This window comes from Asparagus officinalis, chromosome 5 (assembly GCF_001876935.1).
Source record: "Asparagus officinalis chromosome 5, Aspof.V1, whole genome shotgun sequence".
In the NCBI taxonomy this organism is placed as follows: Eukaryota; Viridiplantae; Streptophyta; class Magnoliopsida; order Asparagales; family Asparagaceae; genus Asparagus; species Asparagus officinalis.
In genome coordinates this window covers 84,565,653-84,581,675 of record NC_033798.1, presented here as the reverse complement: position 1 = coordinate 84,581,675, position 16,023 = coordinate 84,565,653, and positions in this window count along the sequence as shown.

The window sequence follows — 16,023 nt, the reverse complement described above, 5'->3', positions numbered from 1 at the left end:
GTGCACCTGATCCGATTATTGAGGATGGCAGGTTTGGGTTATTTCAGAGGCTGGGCCTCTCAAAATTTGAGACATCAGTGTTCAACGGGTACACACAGATGGTATATCTTCAAATATCTCCCTAAGCACCAGAAATGAATTCGACTGTCACTGATTTTGTTTTCCTTGTATACAGCATGTGAGGTTGCTAATCTGTTCAACTCGTTAACTAGTTTTGTTGTTTTCATAGCTTGTGAATTTCAAAATGTATACGTACTTAATGTTCGTGGTATCACTAGATCCACATATGTAAAAGGGTTTTGGATTACCTCAATGGATCTGATCGACACATTAAATCTGCTTTGTTGCAGCTTCTTTTGGTTTTGCTTTCTAGAAAGGAAGGTGGGGGGGGGGGGGTTCTCCTGTTTCGGTTTCATGGTGTTGTTTATTGATTACATTACTATCGTTAACAGGAATAGTCATTTCACATGCGCTTGATGGCTATATATTGTTTTACAGGTACAGTATTATCAAGTAAACTTTGGTACCCAATGGTAGGTAATGTCCAGTCTTTATTTTTATGCCCTTTGTCAGGTTCTTTTACAAAGTACTTTGGTTATAATTTCCTACTAGCCCTGTTTCTTGCGTTCTTTCCTCTCCATTTCTAGTAAACATATAAAATGTATTTATTCTACTGAATGGGTCCAATTTGCTGCCTTAATATGATGTCATAGTGTTGCAATTAATGTGACTACATATCCAAACATTTTCTAAATCTACTAATGCCTTACAGATGCTGGGAATAGATGTTGAGGCTATTAATATACAAGTATAGTCTAACACTAGATTAGATAGGATAGGATAGGACAAAGAAGAGTGGTGTGTTTCAAATAGGAGTTGGGGCCTATAACTTGAAGCTATAGCTTTTTGATATAAATTCATTTCTCGCCTCTATTTAAGACTCATTAAATTCTAGATTGGACCTGATTAGGGGTTGTTTGGTTGTATGTTTTTACCATGTAAAATGATGAAAAGTGTAAAAAAATGGGTCCCAATGTTAGCGTTCATCACTTTCAATTGTTTGTTTGTAGTTGTGAAAATAGTATAAAGTGATTTCATATGGTGATGTGGCTTGTAAAGTGATTTCATAAAAAAAGACATGACTTTAGGAGAAATCTGACATTGAAGTCGAGAAAAAATAATAAAAAATAATTTCAACCAATATGATCATTTGAGTAGGAACCATTTTTTACACTTTCCAAACAAACAATTAAAGTTACATTTTCAAACCAAACAAACAATTTATGATTCCAATGGAATCAAAAACAAACAAAGAAAAATATAAAAGTGAAATTGATGAGGTGGACAACAACTTTTCAAGTTGTGTCATAAATACACAACTTTACCAACAACAACCAAACAGCCGCTTACTCTCTAATAGTAAAAACAAGAGCTTTGCTACAGGGACCCAAAATATGGGACTAATAGGGGGGACAAGTGAGGTGTCCTCCTCCTATTGGATAATGAGTTGACCATCATTAATGATGGCCAACTCATTATCCAATAGGAAGGGGACACCTCACTTGTCCCCCCTATTGGTCCCATATTTTGGGTCCTTAAAGAATTTTTCTAAAAACAATAGGATTACAAGTAAGTGAGGAAAGGTAGGTGCATGAAATAAATGTGGATGAGAGTCGATCTGCGTCCATTCGTAACTAGCATTTGCTTGGTGGGGAGGGGGGTATTGGTTGGGGCTAAGTAGAATAATTGTTCCAGTGGAACAATTTTATACATTTGGGATATTTTGAGTGGTGTAAAGTAAGACAATTTAGGATAATGAGACAATTTAAAGTTTTGATTTGACAACTCACGCGGGATAATTGATGATGTGACACCTTATTAGAGTACAATATTTATCCATCAATTAAGTCTAAATTAAATTACCTAATTAGTTTAATATGTTATTTGGTATGTTATTATAATATAATACATTATTTTATTTTATACTAAAATATATTATATTATATTATAATTACTAATTGATTATAATTATATTTAATGTTATTAATATAGTATATTATAATAATATGACATATTATATAATAATTGATATAATATACAAACAATATATTAATATAATATTTCAATAATATAATATTTAATCAAATATTATAATATTTTGTTAAATTCAATATAATATTTTATTTTACTTTATGATAATTACTATACTTTAAATAGAATAATTGATGACATGGCTCCTTATTAAAATATAATATTTATAATAACCGTAATATACTATTAATATATTATTATATTAAATATATAAAAACTATATTATAATACAACATTTTATATCATAAAAATACTACAATAATATTTTTATTCTAAATAATAAAATATATTAAATAATACAAAGTAATATTATAATAATATAGTACTAATATTATAAAATATTATTAACCAATTTATAATAATGATATATATAATGTTATATTAGATAATATTATATAATATTTTATTATCTTACGATTATAATAGAATTTTATAATATAATATAATTAAGATATATTATATATTATAATGCAATTAACATACATTAGATATTTAATAAATTTGTGCTTCAAAATTATCTCACTTTCCTCATAATTGTCCCAAAGTTAAGAATGTGGTAGTTTTTGGAGGTTAAGACAAAAATTTTATATGAATGTGGGATAATTTTAGGAAAAGTGAGGGTAATTATCCTAATCTCATTGTACCAAGAATAACACATTAAAGTGAAATCCCAATCTCATTGTCCTAATGAATAACATCACAAAGTAAAATCCCAAAAATTATCCCACTTACCCCAAAATTACACCAACCAATAACCCCCCTTAGAGTAACAAATAAAAAATAACATATGAATAAAGAAAATAGGACTGGATCAAAGTGATTCAAACATTATCAAAACAAGTTATGACTAAATTTAGTGAAGAGTATCATAAAGGTCTTCATGTCCTACATCCCCCCTGGTGCGAGTCCGTGTCGGGACGCATAGGCGAAACTATCAAGTGAACCATGTCCTTTGGACAGATGATGCACACTTAACATCAATGCGTAACAAGAGATTAGTTTTTCAAAGAATCCATTTTTCTTTCTGCCTCGTATCTTTGTTGTCATCATCACATTATACCATTGCATACCTTCGAACTATTTTTAGTCTCATATACCTGTTGAACTACTTTATTAATCTCTTGTCATCCCTTGAATTATTTTGATAATATAGTACTAATATTATAAAATATTATTAACCAATTTATAATAATGATATATATAATGTTATATTAGATAATATTATATAATATTTTATTATCTTACGATTATAATAGAATTTTATAATATAATATAATTAAGATATATTATATATTATAATGCAATTAAGTGAATTAACATACATTAGATGTTTAATAGATTAGTGCTTCAAAATTATCCCTCTTTCCTCGTGATTGTCCCAAAGTTAAGAATAGGGTAATTTTTGGATGTTGGGGATAAAAAGTTTGTATGAAAATGGGATAATTTTACGAAAAGTGAGGGCAATTATCTCAATCTTATTGTCCTAATGAATAACACCTTAAAGTGAAATCCCAATCCCATTGTCCCAATGAATAACAGCATAAAGTAAATTCCCAAAAATTATCTCACTTAAAATTACACCAACCAATAACCCCCAAAAATTATCTCTATTCCACTTTACCTCTTTTATACCTGGCAAATAGATTATAAAGTCTACAACTCCTATATTTCCAAATCTAGGAGTACCAGCAGAATATTCAACTTTTCTTGATTTAAGCATATCGCTCTTTGCTTTTGCAGGGGCCTAATCTTTCACATGCTTTCTTCTTTTCCTGATCTGGTACAATTTCAGCTTTCTAGCTTTACTGTTTCCTTTCGATCATTGACTTTATCGAAAGATTTCTTACAGCTGCTGCTTTCATCATTTTTCTGCAATCTTCACGAGTTAATTTAGAAAGCTTTTTTTTTTTGTAAACCTTGGATGCTATAAACCTGTGGTCCAAGATCTCATTATATGATCCCCACAGTCTCTGTTTTGATTTACCTTAGTTTTCCTGGTTCCTCCGTATCCTACGTACTCTTGTTTACGACATTGCTATGCGGAACAGAGTTTACCACACGGGGAATAAACAAACCAAAGTCATGATTGCGCTTTAATCTTAAAGCATCCGCTGCGTACAAATGTGCTTTTATGATGAAAAATGATTTAAGTATCCAAAATATGGGACCAATGGAGAGGATAGGTGATGTGTCCCCTCCCTATTGCATAATGAGTTGGTGGAGAGTTTTCACCGATTCTTGAAGTTTTACAGATCGAGGCACGATGTATTGTTGCCCACGGGCCTCCCTCCCTAAAAGTTACTTCTCAAAGGTGCTCACTTACAAATAAATTGAATTCGTCAAGGGCTGATACATTGAATTCCATAACTTTTCAACACCTAGAAGGCAGCAAGTCAGAAATTCAAAGTGTTAGAAACAGTTTGTCACCTTATATACACATGGATATGAGAGAAAAATACACAGAAATGGATCTCATTCACTTCCATTAACGATCAGATCACACAGGAACAAGTGACAAAAGTAGCGGACCAAAATATTATTATTCATGACATACCCCCCAAAAATACACAAAATCCAACCCCCATCGCCACCCAGATTCTCTCAATCTCACACCACACCAACATCCACGACCCCATACCAAACCCATGCATCATCATCATCATCATCATCCATCAAAATTAAGATCCGAATCCAACCGTCCACACTCCTGCAAGGCTCTCAACAGAACACCCCCCTTCCTCCTCCCCCTCGCACTGCACTCCCCCTGCATCGCCACCATCACCGCCCTTATCACCTCCTCCGGCGCATCCCTCCCTAGATCACCGCTGCCTCCGTAGACCGCCGCCAGCACTCCGATCGCGCACTCCCTCCCGCGCCCCTGCATGTTCTCGATGGCTCCACCCATCGCGGGGGCGGCCAGCGCGTGGGCGCGGACCTCTGCTGCTCCCTCCTCAATCGTGCACATCAGCTCCAGGGCTGCGAGGGCTCGCTCCGCGGTTGAGGTTGAGGTGGAGTACCGTGCCTGCTTCTACTGCTACGCGGCGGTTTGGTTCTACTAATAACAATGCTAGTAGCACCTGTTTTTTGTATGTACAGAACAAATTCAGGGGGTGTAAGTTCTTTCAGAGTTCAATCAAGAACATGGCCGGAGAGCTAGTATTCGATTTGTGTGTGTAGATGACTGACCATTTACAATGCAGATGTTGTTAATAATTGAGCCGAGTACATACATAGTTAATGACCAAATCAAGGAAATTAAACCGGTTTGTTTTACCTCATAACGAATAGCTAACTTAGATAAATGATTTTGGACTTAATTCTTCTTGTCACTCGAAATGGGTTGTTTCAAGAGGATTTTTTTTTTGTCAATAAATTGGTATGTAATGGTAGGAAAACCTACAAATGTTCAGTTTGGTGTATGGAAAACAATATATGCGTAGGAATTAGACAGGCTAGTGAAATTTAAGCTTGTATTGCATGCTTGGCTCATGATACCCCAGTATCTGGTTGTTTGAATCCCAGCAGCAATCTAAAGGCTAAATATCATGGAAACCCCCCTAGCTCTGGATGATTATCTGAAAAACCCCCTTAACTTTAAAAATATCGAAACAAAAAACACACACTTAAGTTTAGGGGCTATTAGAAAATCCTCTTTAACTTTGGGATTTTATTAGAAAAAACCCTAATTTTTTATCAGACCCCCCCTCCCCCTAAATTAGGGGGATTTCTAATGAAATCTCAAAGTTAAATGGGTTTTCTAATAAGATTTAAAAGGTAAAAGAGGCTTTTGTGATAATCCCTATACTTAACGAGACGGTTATCTGAGATATTTTGAAAGTTGAAGGTGGGTTTTCTCATATTTATCCCCAGTCTAAATGCGTTACAAATTTTACAAGAAAAAGCTAACGAAGCGTTTAAATACCTCGAGGCGTCAAAGTGACAAATAATAGATAAATTTCATGGTACCAAAGTGGAAAAAAAAATAAGCCAAAAATTGAACTAGAAAATTCGTGAAAAATTAGACCGGTCAGCACGTAGCATAGAAAAAACTGCAGAAATTAGACAAAAGTTTGAAACTGGGACAGACGTTCGAAGGCATGGATATTAATTTGCCTTTAACCTAATATTTTAAATTAAAGGGAGGAAAAAAAAACTAGTTATTTATGGCAGAACCCAGAAGCAGCGGTCCGTATGGTGATAATTGAGACTGAGACCCAACTGAGCTAGTCCCGCGTCCACATTCAACCTACACATACGGATCCATGTGCTGCTGTTTGAAGCTGCCTACCACTCTTTAACAAACTCTACACATTAACTTCCCCCCGAATCCATCTCACCACCGTTTGACCGGTTCAAGCCCAGTCCCCTAATCCAGCTCCCCGTTCCTACCGTACACCGCCCCAGAACTGGATATTCGCCTAGTTAGTTATTAGATATACCCTGATTCTAATCAAACTGCACAAGACATTAATCATAGAATTGAGTAGTGATAAGCGTAGTACTATATTTTTCTCTGCTATTTTGGTACTACGGCTCACAAAAAGGTGGGGTCACGATGAGTCGTCAACACAACTTTTTAGTGAAGCCCAGGTTCCTTCGAGGGTTACCCATGTAATTATAATCAGTAAGAGCGCCTGTGCAAATACGTAGGCTGTAGGGTCGTCAATGTAATTACATTATACCTCGTGATACGGGAATGTAATTAATCATTTATCGTAATAAATCGGGAAGTAATTAATTAACCTTGGCTGGCAGGCGCGCGAGCAGAGGCAGGATCCCTTCAGCCGCCTGGACAACTCCCGCCATAACTCCCTGGAGCAAACAGAAGACCCGGATCCGGAACCCGAAGCCAGGCGACTTCTCCACAAGGCGCAGAGCGGACAGCGGAGACCCGGATCCAAACTGAGGCCTCAGCCAGCCGTAAAAACCGTGACCCGCCTCCGTCTCCATCGCCTGAGCCGCTGCCAGCCGCCTGTGTAACGTTAACCTGAGCCACGCTAGGTTCGTTGTGGGTGTTGGGGATGCCGTGAAGAGGAAATCTCCACTGACGTGAAGTCGGGGAAGTGGAGGAGGAGGCGGAGGACGACGACGACGAAAGGAGGCGGGGGGGCCTTGGTTCGGAGGTCGAGGCGCGGAGCGGAGGGCGGAGGGGGAGGAGGGGAGGAGGAGGAGGCGAGAGGGCAGGGGCGGTTGGGCTGGAGGCACGGACTGAGTGCAGTTGCGGGAAAATGCCGCAGGAGAAGAGAGGGCGAGGGAGGGGCTTAAGCTTTGGGCTCTTGCTCATTGCTGCTATCAAGTGAAATTGATGAAGGCAAGATTGAGAGCCAAAGAGGAGAGGAGAGATCTCTTTCTTTCTTTCTTTCTTTCTTTCTTTTTTTTTTAAGCCGATGAATATTGTTGAGGGGAAAAGCTTCAGCAACTGAAACAATGGACCACAGATGTACTGAGTGATGACTGTGTGGTTTTTGTTGGTAGCTACTGCAAGCTTTTATTGTTATTACATCGGGAAAAGGATGCAACTCTGGCCTGGTTTCCTCTTGTGGGTGCCGGAACCATTTACTGCTTACTGACTGCTAAAGCCTGGCTGGCTGGGGAAAATAAGGTAAAATTTCTGTAGAGGTGGTTGAGATCTGTGTTTGGGTACAAGTCCTTTAAATAATGATTTTGATTCAATTTTTTGTTTACTTTGCTTAAGGGCTTGTTTGTTTACACGGAAGTAATTATGAATTAGCTACAATAAAAAAATTAGAGGCTTCTTTGTATTATTTATGAGTAAAAAAAATATGTTTGTTTCTCTGAAAAAATTGCTTCCAATATGTAAACGCTGATGTGGCGCCTACCTGTCATCTTTATTTTTTAAATAAATTTTCACCCATAAAGGCTCGAAAGTAGACAGGAAGTAGGTGAAATGTATATTAATTAGGAAATAAATAATTTTTCTTATTAATATTTCATTTATTAGTTATTTCCTAACAACTTTTCATTGCTATCCAACAAAAAATAGAGAATGAAGAATAAGAAATATTTTTTCCACTACTTTAAAAAATATGTGAAATAAACAAAAAAGGTATTACTTCCACTACTTTCTACTTCATAAACTTAGAAGTTAAATTTAGAAGTTACTTCTTTGATCTATTCCCACTTTCGGTGTTTCTGTCAAACCAAATGGGCCCTTAAATATTTGTTTCGTGATTTTCTAGAATACCAACTGTTACGGGACATATCTGTTCCACGAATACATGACATGATGAGTCAGCATCTTGACCAACGCAACAAGCCAACACCCCAGTGTCGGCCTCTCCTACAGTCGACATGAGAGATCCTGACCTCCTAGACGAGTCGACATCTTTATATCGACTCGAGAGATGGTTGTTAGCTGAGACGAGACGACATTCCAACTAGCCGGACAGACCGACACTCCTGAGTCGATGCGAAAGGCGGTGTCGGTCAGCACGAGAGTCAGCAACTCAAAAGATATGACCCTATGGTCTTTGCTTCTCAACGAAGCTAAAGGATTGCCTTTATCTCAAACCTGTCAGCATAAGTGTCACTTCTCAATATTGTTTAATCTTTGATGATCACCATTATGTCTCCACCCTTAACAGTCTTAAAGACTTGTCGGCTACTGGCTCCCAATGTTGTCGACACTACAAGAAATTAAATCTTTAATGAAGGGATTTCCCTTCGTTAAAGAGCTGAAAACCTTCATTATTGTATGCTAACGTTGGGGAAAAATCCCTTCGTCACCCGTCGTTGAAGCCCTCTTCGCTAAAGGGTCACGAAGGGATATACTACCCGTCGTTATAGAGTCTATAACGATGGAACATATTACCATCATTAATATTTACGACGGTAATTATCACAGTCGTTACCATCAGTGACGGGGATATTTTCTCGTCGTTACCATCAGTGACAGGATATTTTTTCCGTCGTTACCATTAGTTATGGGGATATTTTTCCGTCGTTATCATTAGTTACGGGGATATTTTCCCATCGTTGAAGACTAATTAATGACGGTTGGACACCGTCGTAAAAATCCTCATAATGGGTAATTAGTCACCCATCAACGACGGTGTTTTTCCTTCGTTGATGAACAAAATACGGTTTATAAAACCATCATTATAGACTACAAATTTCTAATATACATTAATAATAATTTTTCTATTCATAGGCAACTATCATATTATTCTCAATCTGATACTAAGATTCACAACAAAAATATATTTAAAATACTCAATAATGAATAAGAGGGAAAATAAAAATTCCATTCATTAATAACATCAATAAATAAAATTCCACCATCCTCAAATATTCAATACTAATAACAAGAGTTAATATCCTAATTGTTCCAAAGAAAAATACATGAAACTATCTAAAACAAATTAAAATAAAAGTTTGGGGAAGACGCATTCTTTCATCTCTAATCATCGTCAAAAGAAGACTCGAGTTACCCCCTCCTAATCTTGCATGGATAGCTTGAAAAATTTTAAAAAATCACAAAATTAAAAAATATTAATATCAAGAAAAATGTTAAGACTGCAGTTCTCCTAAATAGTACCAAGAAAAATTAATATCAAGATAATTACCTGATTCGACTAAATTTTGTTTCCTGTCAAGTCAGTGTAGACTGTTGGGACCACCTAAGTATAAAAATTAAGTTTATCACAAATACTTCTAAATTGTTCTAAATATCATAAAGATTAAGGGCCAACGATAAATGTTCTAAATTTCATATCAGTGAGGAAAAATCATTATGTGCTCACTTTGATAAAGTACTGGTAAATCCCTGACGATGTATGATGTGTCCATTTTGCTCTGGAATTTTTCCAAAACCAGGTAATGTTAGAAAATATGTGATGTGAACTTACAATCAAAGGAAATAACGAAAATATGCTTTCTTATTGCTTCCCAAGCTCAAACATCTCATACTTACCCATCAAGTGGGTTGGCGACACCTGGAAACTCTTCTCCAAAGGATAGCTTGTTTATTTTGTGGGTTATCTGGTTTATGAAGAGTAAATTGAATGCCATAACCAAATATCAATTGAAATGCCAGTGGCATTACTAACGAAAGAATGAAAACACAACAAAAGGTTGTGTGCTACTCACATTATGGTTTCCTAGCTGAACGTCCAACAAATCAGAAATAAGATCTTGATTGTGATGCAAAGATTTTCCAGCGGCAAAGTGAAAATTGCTCACTTTATTAACTGTAGAACAAATAGCACATGGGTCAGCAACAGTCTGAAATATAAGACACTGGAAACTATCACAAAGAATTTTCTTTTATCACTTTATTAACTGTAGAACAACTAATACATGTTTAGGACAGAATGCAAACATGTAACACCATCACTGATAAGGTTAGAATTTCCTTTAATCAACTCAGGGCTGTAGCCTTTTATTACCGGTGAAGCATCTTTTGTACAGAAAACATGTGATAAATCTGCACCCTGTGCAAGAAAGGCAGAATTCTTAAAATTCAACATAGACCAAGATATGAATATCTTTTAAGTATGAACGTACTAAAACAAACATGGAGAATAATGAAATGTAACAGAAGAGGCATTACTAACAATTTTTAGGGCGGATATAGCAGCGAAATATGTTGCACCAGTATATTCACAGCATCCACCAAATCAAAACTAACAGGAAAAATGAGAACATGGGTTTCTCTTGGTTCACCCAATTATAAAGAAAATCAACAAATGAAGACCCAAATCAAAAAATTTGAAAGTTTGTTGTGATGACATTACAAGAAAAAAGGAGTTAAAAAAACACATATGAAAGGAGCATAGCTTTGCAAGATCTGGAACCAGAGCTCGTACATTTTCAAAGGGTATATGAAAAGAAAGTGGTAAGGTTCTGCACTCATTCACCAATGGCTCAACATATTCCTTTGCTGTTGGTATTGACATAACATAATCATCTGTATAAAGAAGAGAAAACAATTACAAGAGAATAAAAGGAATATATTACAAGAGAATAAAATGAATATATTACAAGAGAAAACAATTACAACAGAATCAACAAACGAATTGTCTATCAAGAATATATGATTGCAGAACTATTTGGACAGCTAAGTCTTCATCCAGTTATGAGAAAAGTAATATCAAGAATTGCATCCATCTCAAAATTCTCATTTCAGCCCACTCATTCTGATCATAGCACTGGTAGTTGTATAGTCATTGAATAGATGATAAAACTTTATGTTTCCTATTTCTCCAACATTTCCCCCATCAGTTTCATGGCTATTCAATGATAATCAATAAAAGATCACTAATAGAATATGATGAGAGAAGTGGATATGAAATTAAGACAAACTATATCATTTATATGTTTGAGAATCAGGGTTTTGGTGCCAAAAAATGTATTATAGTAGAACACATAATTCATCAAAGAAACAAGCACATGTTACTCTGCATAGAACCACACAAATGTGACATTTCAAGTGGAACAAATTCATACAAATCATCGCCAAAACTTGTACATGTTTTACTGCTTGACAACCGGTTAGAGACGCCCTAATGAGTTGCAATTTATAATATTAGCTTCATGGCTTCAAAAAAAAAGGATGGGCATAGGTTATTAATTCGTCAAATAATTTTGTTCCTAAACATAGCAAATATAAACAATATCACAGACATGTACAAATACAGACAATTATGTTCACACTTACATTTTCTCTCGTCCTTATGCTTCCTCCCGAAACTGTTTTCATTCTACCAAGAAACCCTCCATCAGAATAAGCCATTAAAATCAAAATTCACATGAAGATGGAAATGATCAATTACCTTTGCATTGTTGAGCCTCGCTAGCAGCTCCTTATCAATGCGATTGTCTTCTGGTGCCCTACACAAAGCTCAATATATGCTATAAGTTCTAAAGCAAACTAAAAGAAATTAATCTAATGAAGATGACTGCAATATGCGACAAGAAAGTACTTTTTGTTAGCTTCCTGGGTGTTTTTTTGGAACGAATTTCTGCACATAACCATATTTCAAAAATAAAAGTTCAAAAAAGTAAAACAGGGTTATTTACTATATATCCACAAATTAACCATCCTTGCAGGTTTGCCCCAAATTCTACCACTGTTCAAATACCAACGAATTATCCACAAAAAAATACTGCAGTACTTTGCTAATGCAATTGTTCGCTAATGCAAAGAGTACAAAACATATAACTATAATGTCTTTCACCTGCTAACTATATCTTCCAATTCTCCTTCGAAGTCTACCAAGCATCGTATGTACTACTAATTTTAGGAGGAAACAGATGTAAAACCGCAGAATCACAAGGATGAACTGAGAGGCTAAGGTGAACCATTGAACTGAGCTTAGAAACAAGGTGACTTTTGGAATCAAATGCCTAAGCAGAATACATCTGAAAATACCCAAATTAGGATTAGGGTTTTGAGGTAGAGGACTTACAAGTCAGACGTCCAGCGAAAATGAGGAGCATGAGAGGTGACGAGGTCAGATTTGGGGAGGAAGAACTAGGGTTTATTGAGGGGCACTCGGCGGTAAACTGTGGGATCAACGGCGGCGGCGAACAACAGGGCTCGACGGTGCGGTGACCTCTCGACGCAGGGGTGACATCCGACCGGCAATAGTGATCGCCGACGACGGCGACGAGTTCAAAGTTGGGGGGAGAGAAAGAGCATGTGGGTTTGGAGTTTTTTGATGAGAGAGAGAGGATGGGGTTAGGGGGATTGCGTTGGTTTTTTTTTCTTTTGATTTTCGTGAAAATAAACGGGGGGAAAGTTCCCTCTATTGTGTGAATAGGCAAAAATGGGGGTTAGATGGTGATTTGGGTTTCGGGTTATTTATATTAATTTTGATTACTATTCATATTATCATTAGGAGTTATGATTAATGAAGGTAATGGACCCTTCGTCTTTAATGAGACCCAATAACGACGGTATTAGGATCAAATTAATGAAGGGACTAGAAAACCGTTACCAATCTCACATCATTCCTATAATATTTGTAATCACTCGACGAAGGCTTTAAAAACCCATCGTTATTATATGCACATTAACGATGGTCAACTAATCCCTTTACTAATTTTGGTCGTTAAATACTGTATTTCTTGTAGTGTGAATTGATCTCTCGCCACTCACAAACCAACACGTGTGGAGCAAATGATGACTTATTTTCCAACTCACTCCTCATCACCGCCTCACTACCGCCTTGCTACACACTCCTGAAGTGTCCAATCTGCCATCGGCATCCCCTATAAATGCAGATGCTATTCGCTATAGCCAGAGGTTCACAATCTACAACCCCTAAGAGCACGCACTACACAAAAATAAGAACACATAGTTCTGTTACTCCACTCAAGCTTAAGTTCATCAACTTACTTGATCATCGGATGTACCACAGGGGAACTTATCCTGCCCTCTTACGACTCTTTGTGTGCAGATTGCTCAATCATCCTAAGTCCGAAACCAGATAAAGTCGAAGAAGAAAGCAGCCCCTTGCAAACTACGTGACTTTATTTGGCTGTGTGATATTTAACATCAACAGTTTGACGTCCACCGTGGGGCCTCTTTTTCTTTTTTGAGAAAAAATGCCAGGCTCCAATATCGGATCTAAGCAGTCTCAATCTCAAAGATAGTCACCTAGCTATGTTACTCAGGATCAATTAGAACAAGCGGTGAACCAACTCTCCCTATCACTTAAAGAGCAATTTGCTGTCTTGACCAATGAGGTTCTATGGTGAATCCCAGCGCCGCCACATGCCACTGTACCACCTCCACCCTCTGGAGACCAATGATCAGGAGCACCTCCTTCCCAGCAACGGGATGTCTCACCGCAAACTCCTCATAATCCACCTAAGCAGACGGAGAGCCATCTCAGGCAATCGTGAAAGCACCCTAATGCCACTAGGAAAGAACCCTAGATGGAGGTGAATAGGGTTTATGCTAATCTAATCTGATTTAATACCGATTAAAACTAATTAACAAATATATCCTAGCAAGAATGATATATTATAAATATATATGCAAGGATATACAAGTAACACAAGGGTAAACAATCTAAACTAGATAGTGGGTAATATAAATAATAAGCAATATACAAAGGCGATATACGATATGATCATAAAAATAAGTGCGCAAATGCAATCACAAACAAACGATATGTTCACGGAGTTCGGTCCCCACGACCTACGTCTCCTCTCCTCACCTCGAGGAGATCTCCACTATCATAATCGGGTTTTCTACGCTCACCCGAATAATGTTTACACCTCACACTAGGTTTTCTAGCTCATTGAAAACTTTACAATCACTCACAATATAAACACACTAACTACCACCTCAAATGTTGGTCTCTAGCCCGTGTCTCCCTCAAGTATTAGGAATTACAACCTCTCTCTAGGTATTACCACCTACCACACTCCTCTTGGGACGACCCCGTCTCTCACCACATACTCATCTTGGTGTACTAGTAACAAAGTGTACCTCACAATAATAAATCACAAATATAACAAATTTATTCTCTACAATGGATGAGAATTATATGTAGGCTCACACTCAATTATTACAACTCTCACAACCCCAATAATACTATGTATGAAAATACTTAAGCTCAAGTGTGTGTGTGTGTGTGACAATGATATTTGATAAAACAAAATCAAACTAAACTCATTTTAAATTTAAAACAATAAATAGCTAGAAATAGAGTTTAGGAAAACTTCTCCATGATAACAAGAGAGAGGGAGAAGAGTTAAATGCTCAAACACCAATGGATGATCTCCACTTGCTCTTGTGAAAGTTTCTTTACAAATAAAACTCTTAAACAAACACTAAAACAAACTTAAACACCCTTGGGTATATATAGGAACTCAAGACAACACCCTAAGGCCCAAAAAAACGAGGAAAAATACCTCAAAACAAAACCAGGAAAAAAACTAGTCGTTAGGCTGAAAAACATGTCATCAGTCTACTGATGATGTCATCAGTCAACTAATGATGTCATCAGTCGACTGATGAAGTCGACCGTTGAACAGTTTTGTCAGATTCTGGAATTTTTGCATATTTAGCTTTCTAAAATCAATTAAAAATAGTAAATAAACTTCAAATATCATGAAATTTTAAGAGAAGCTTCTAGACATGTATATGAACATGTTAGAGAAAGAATTTCTGATATATATCTTCCCATTTGTACAAAATAAATATTTAAAAACAGATATTCCACATTCTAAAAACTATTAAAACACTTGATTTTGTAAACTCAATTCAGTATAGTAAATCTACTCCAAAAATGATAAACTTTTGGAAAATGGTTATAAACATATAATAAAACATGTTAAAAAAATAATTTTCCAAATTGCATTTCTCATTTGTGAAAACTCATCTGTTTTATAAAAACATGCACGAACATGAACTTATAAAAACTTGATTTCGTAAATTCAATTAAACATAACAAATTAACTCCAAAATTAATAAAACTTTGGGAAACATTTATAAACATAAAAACAAACATCTTAAAGAAGAAATTTTTTGAAATAGCAATTTGTATTTGTAAAAACTTACTATTTTGTAAAACTTGTAAATACATGTGTACATAAACTTCTTGATTTTTGACTATTGAGTTAAACAATGTTTTGAAACATTATAAAGTGATTTTATAGACTTAATAAAATATGTATAAACTGATATTAAAGTCAATAAACTAATAAAACAATATTTTCACAAAAACACCTATATTTTGATAAAATCAATAAATATGTGTGTGTGATTGATATGAGCTTGAAGTATTAACACACAAGTATAAACCTATATAACAAACACTGATATGAGCTTGAAGTATTAACACACAAGTATAAACCTATATAACAAACACTATAAACTATATACCAAAGCTTGAAGGTCAAGTATAAACCTATATAACAAACACTATAAACTATATACCAAAGCTTGAAGGTCTT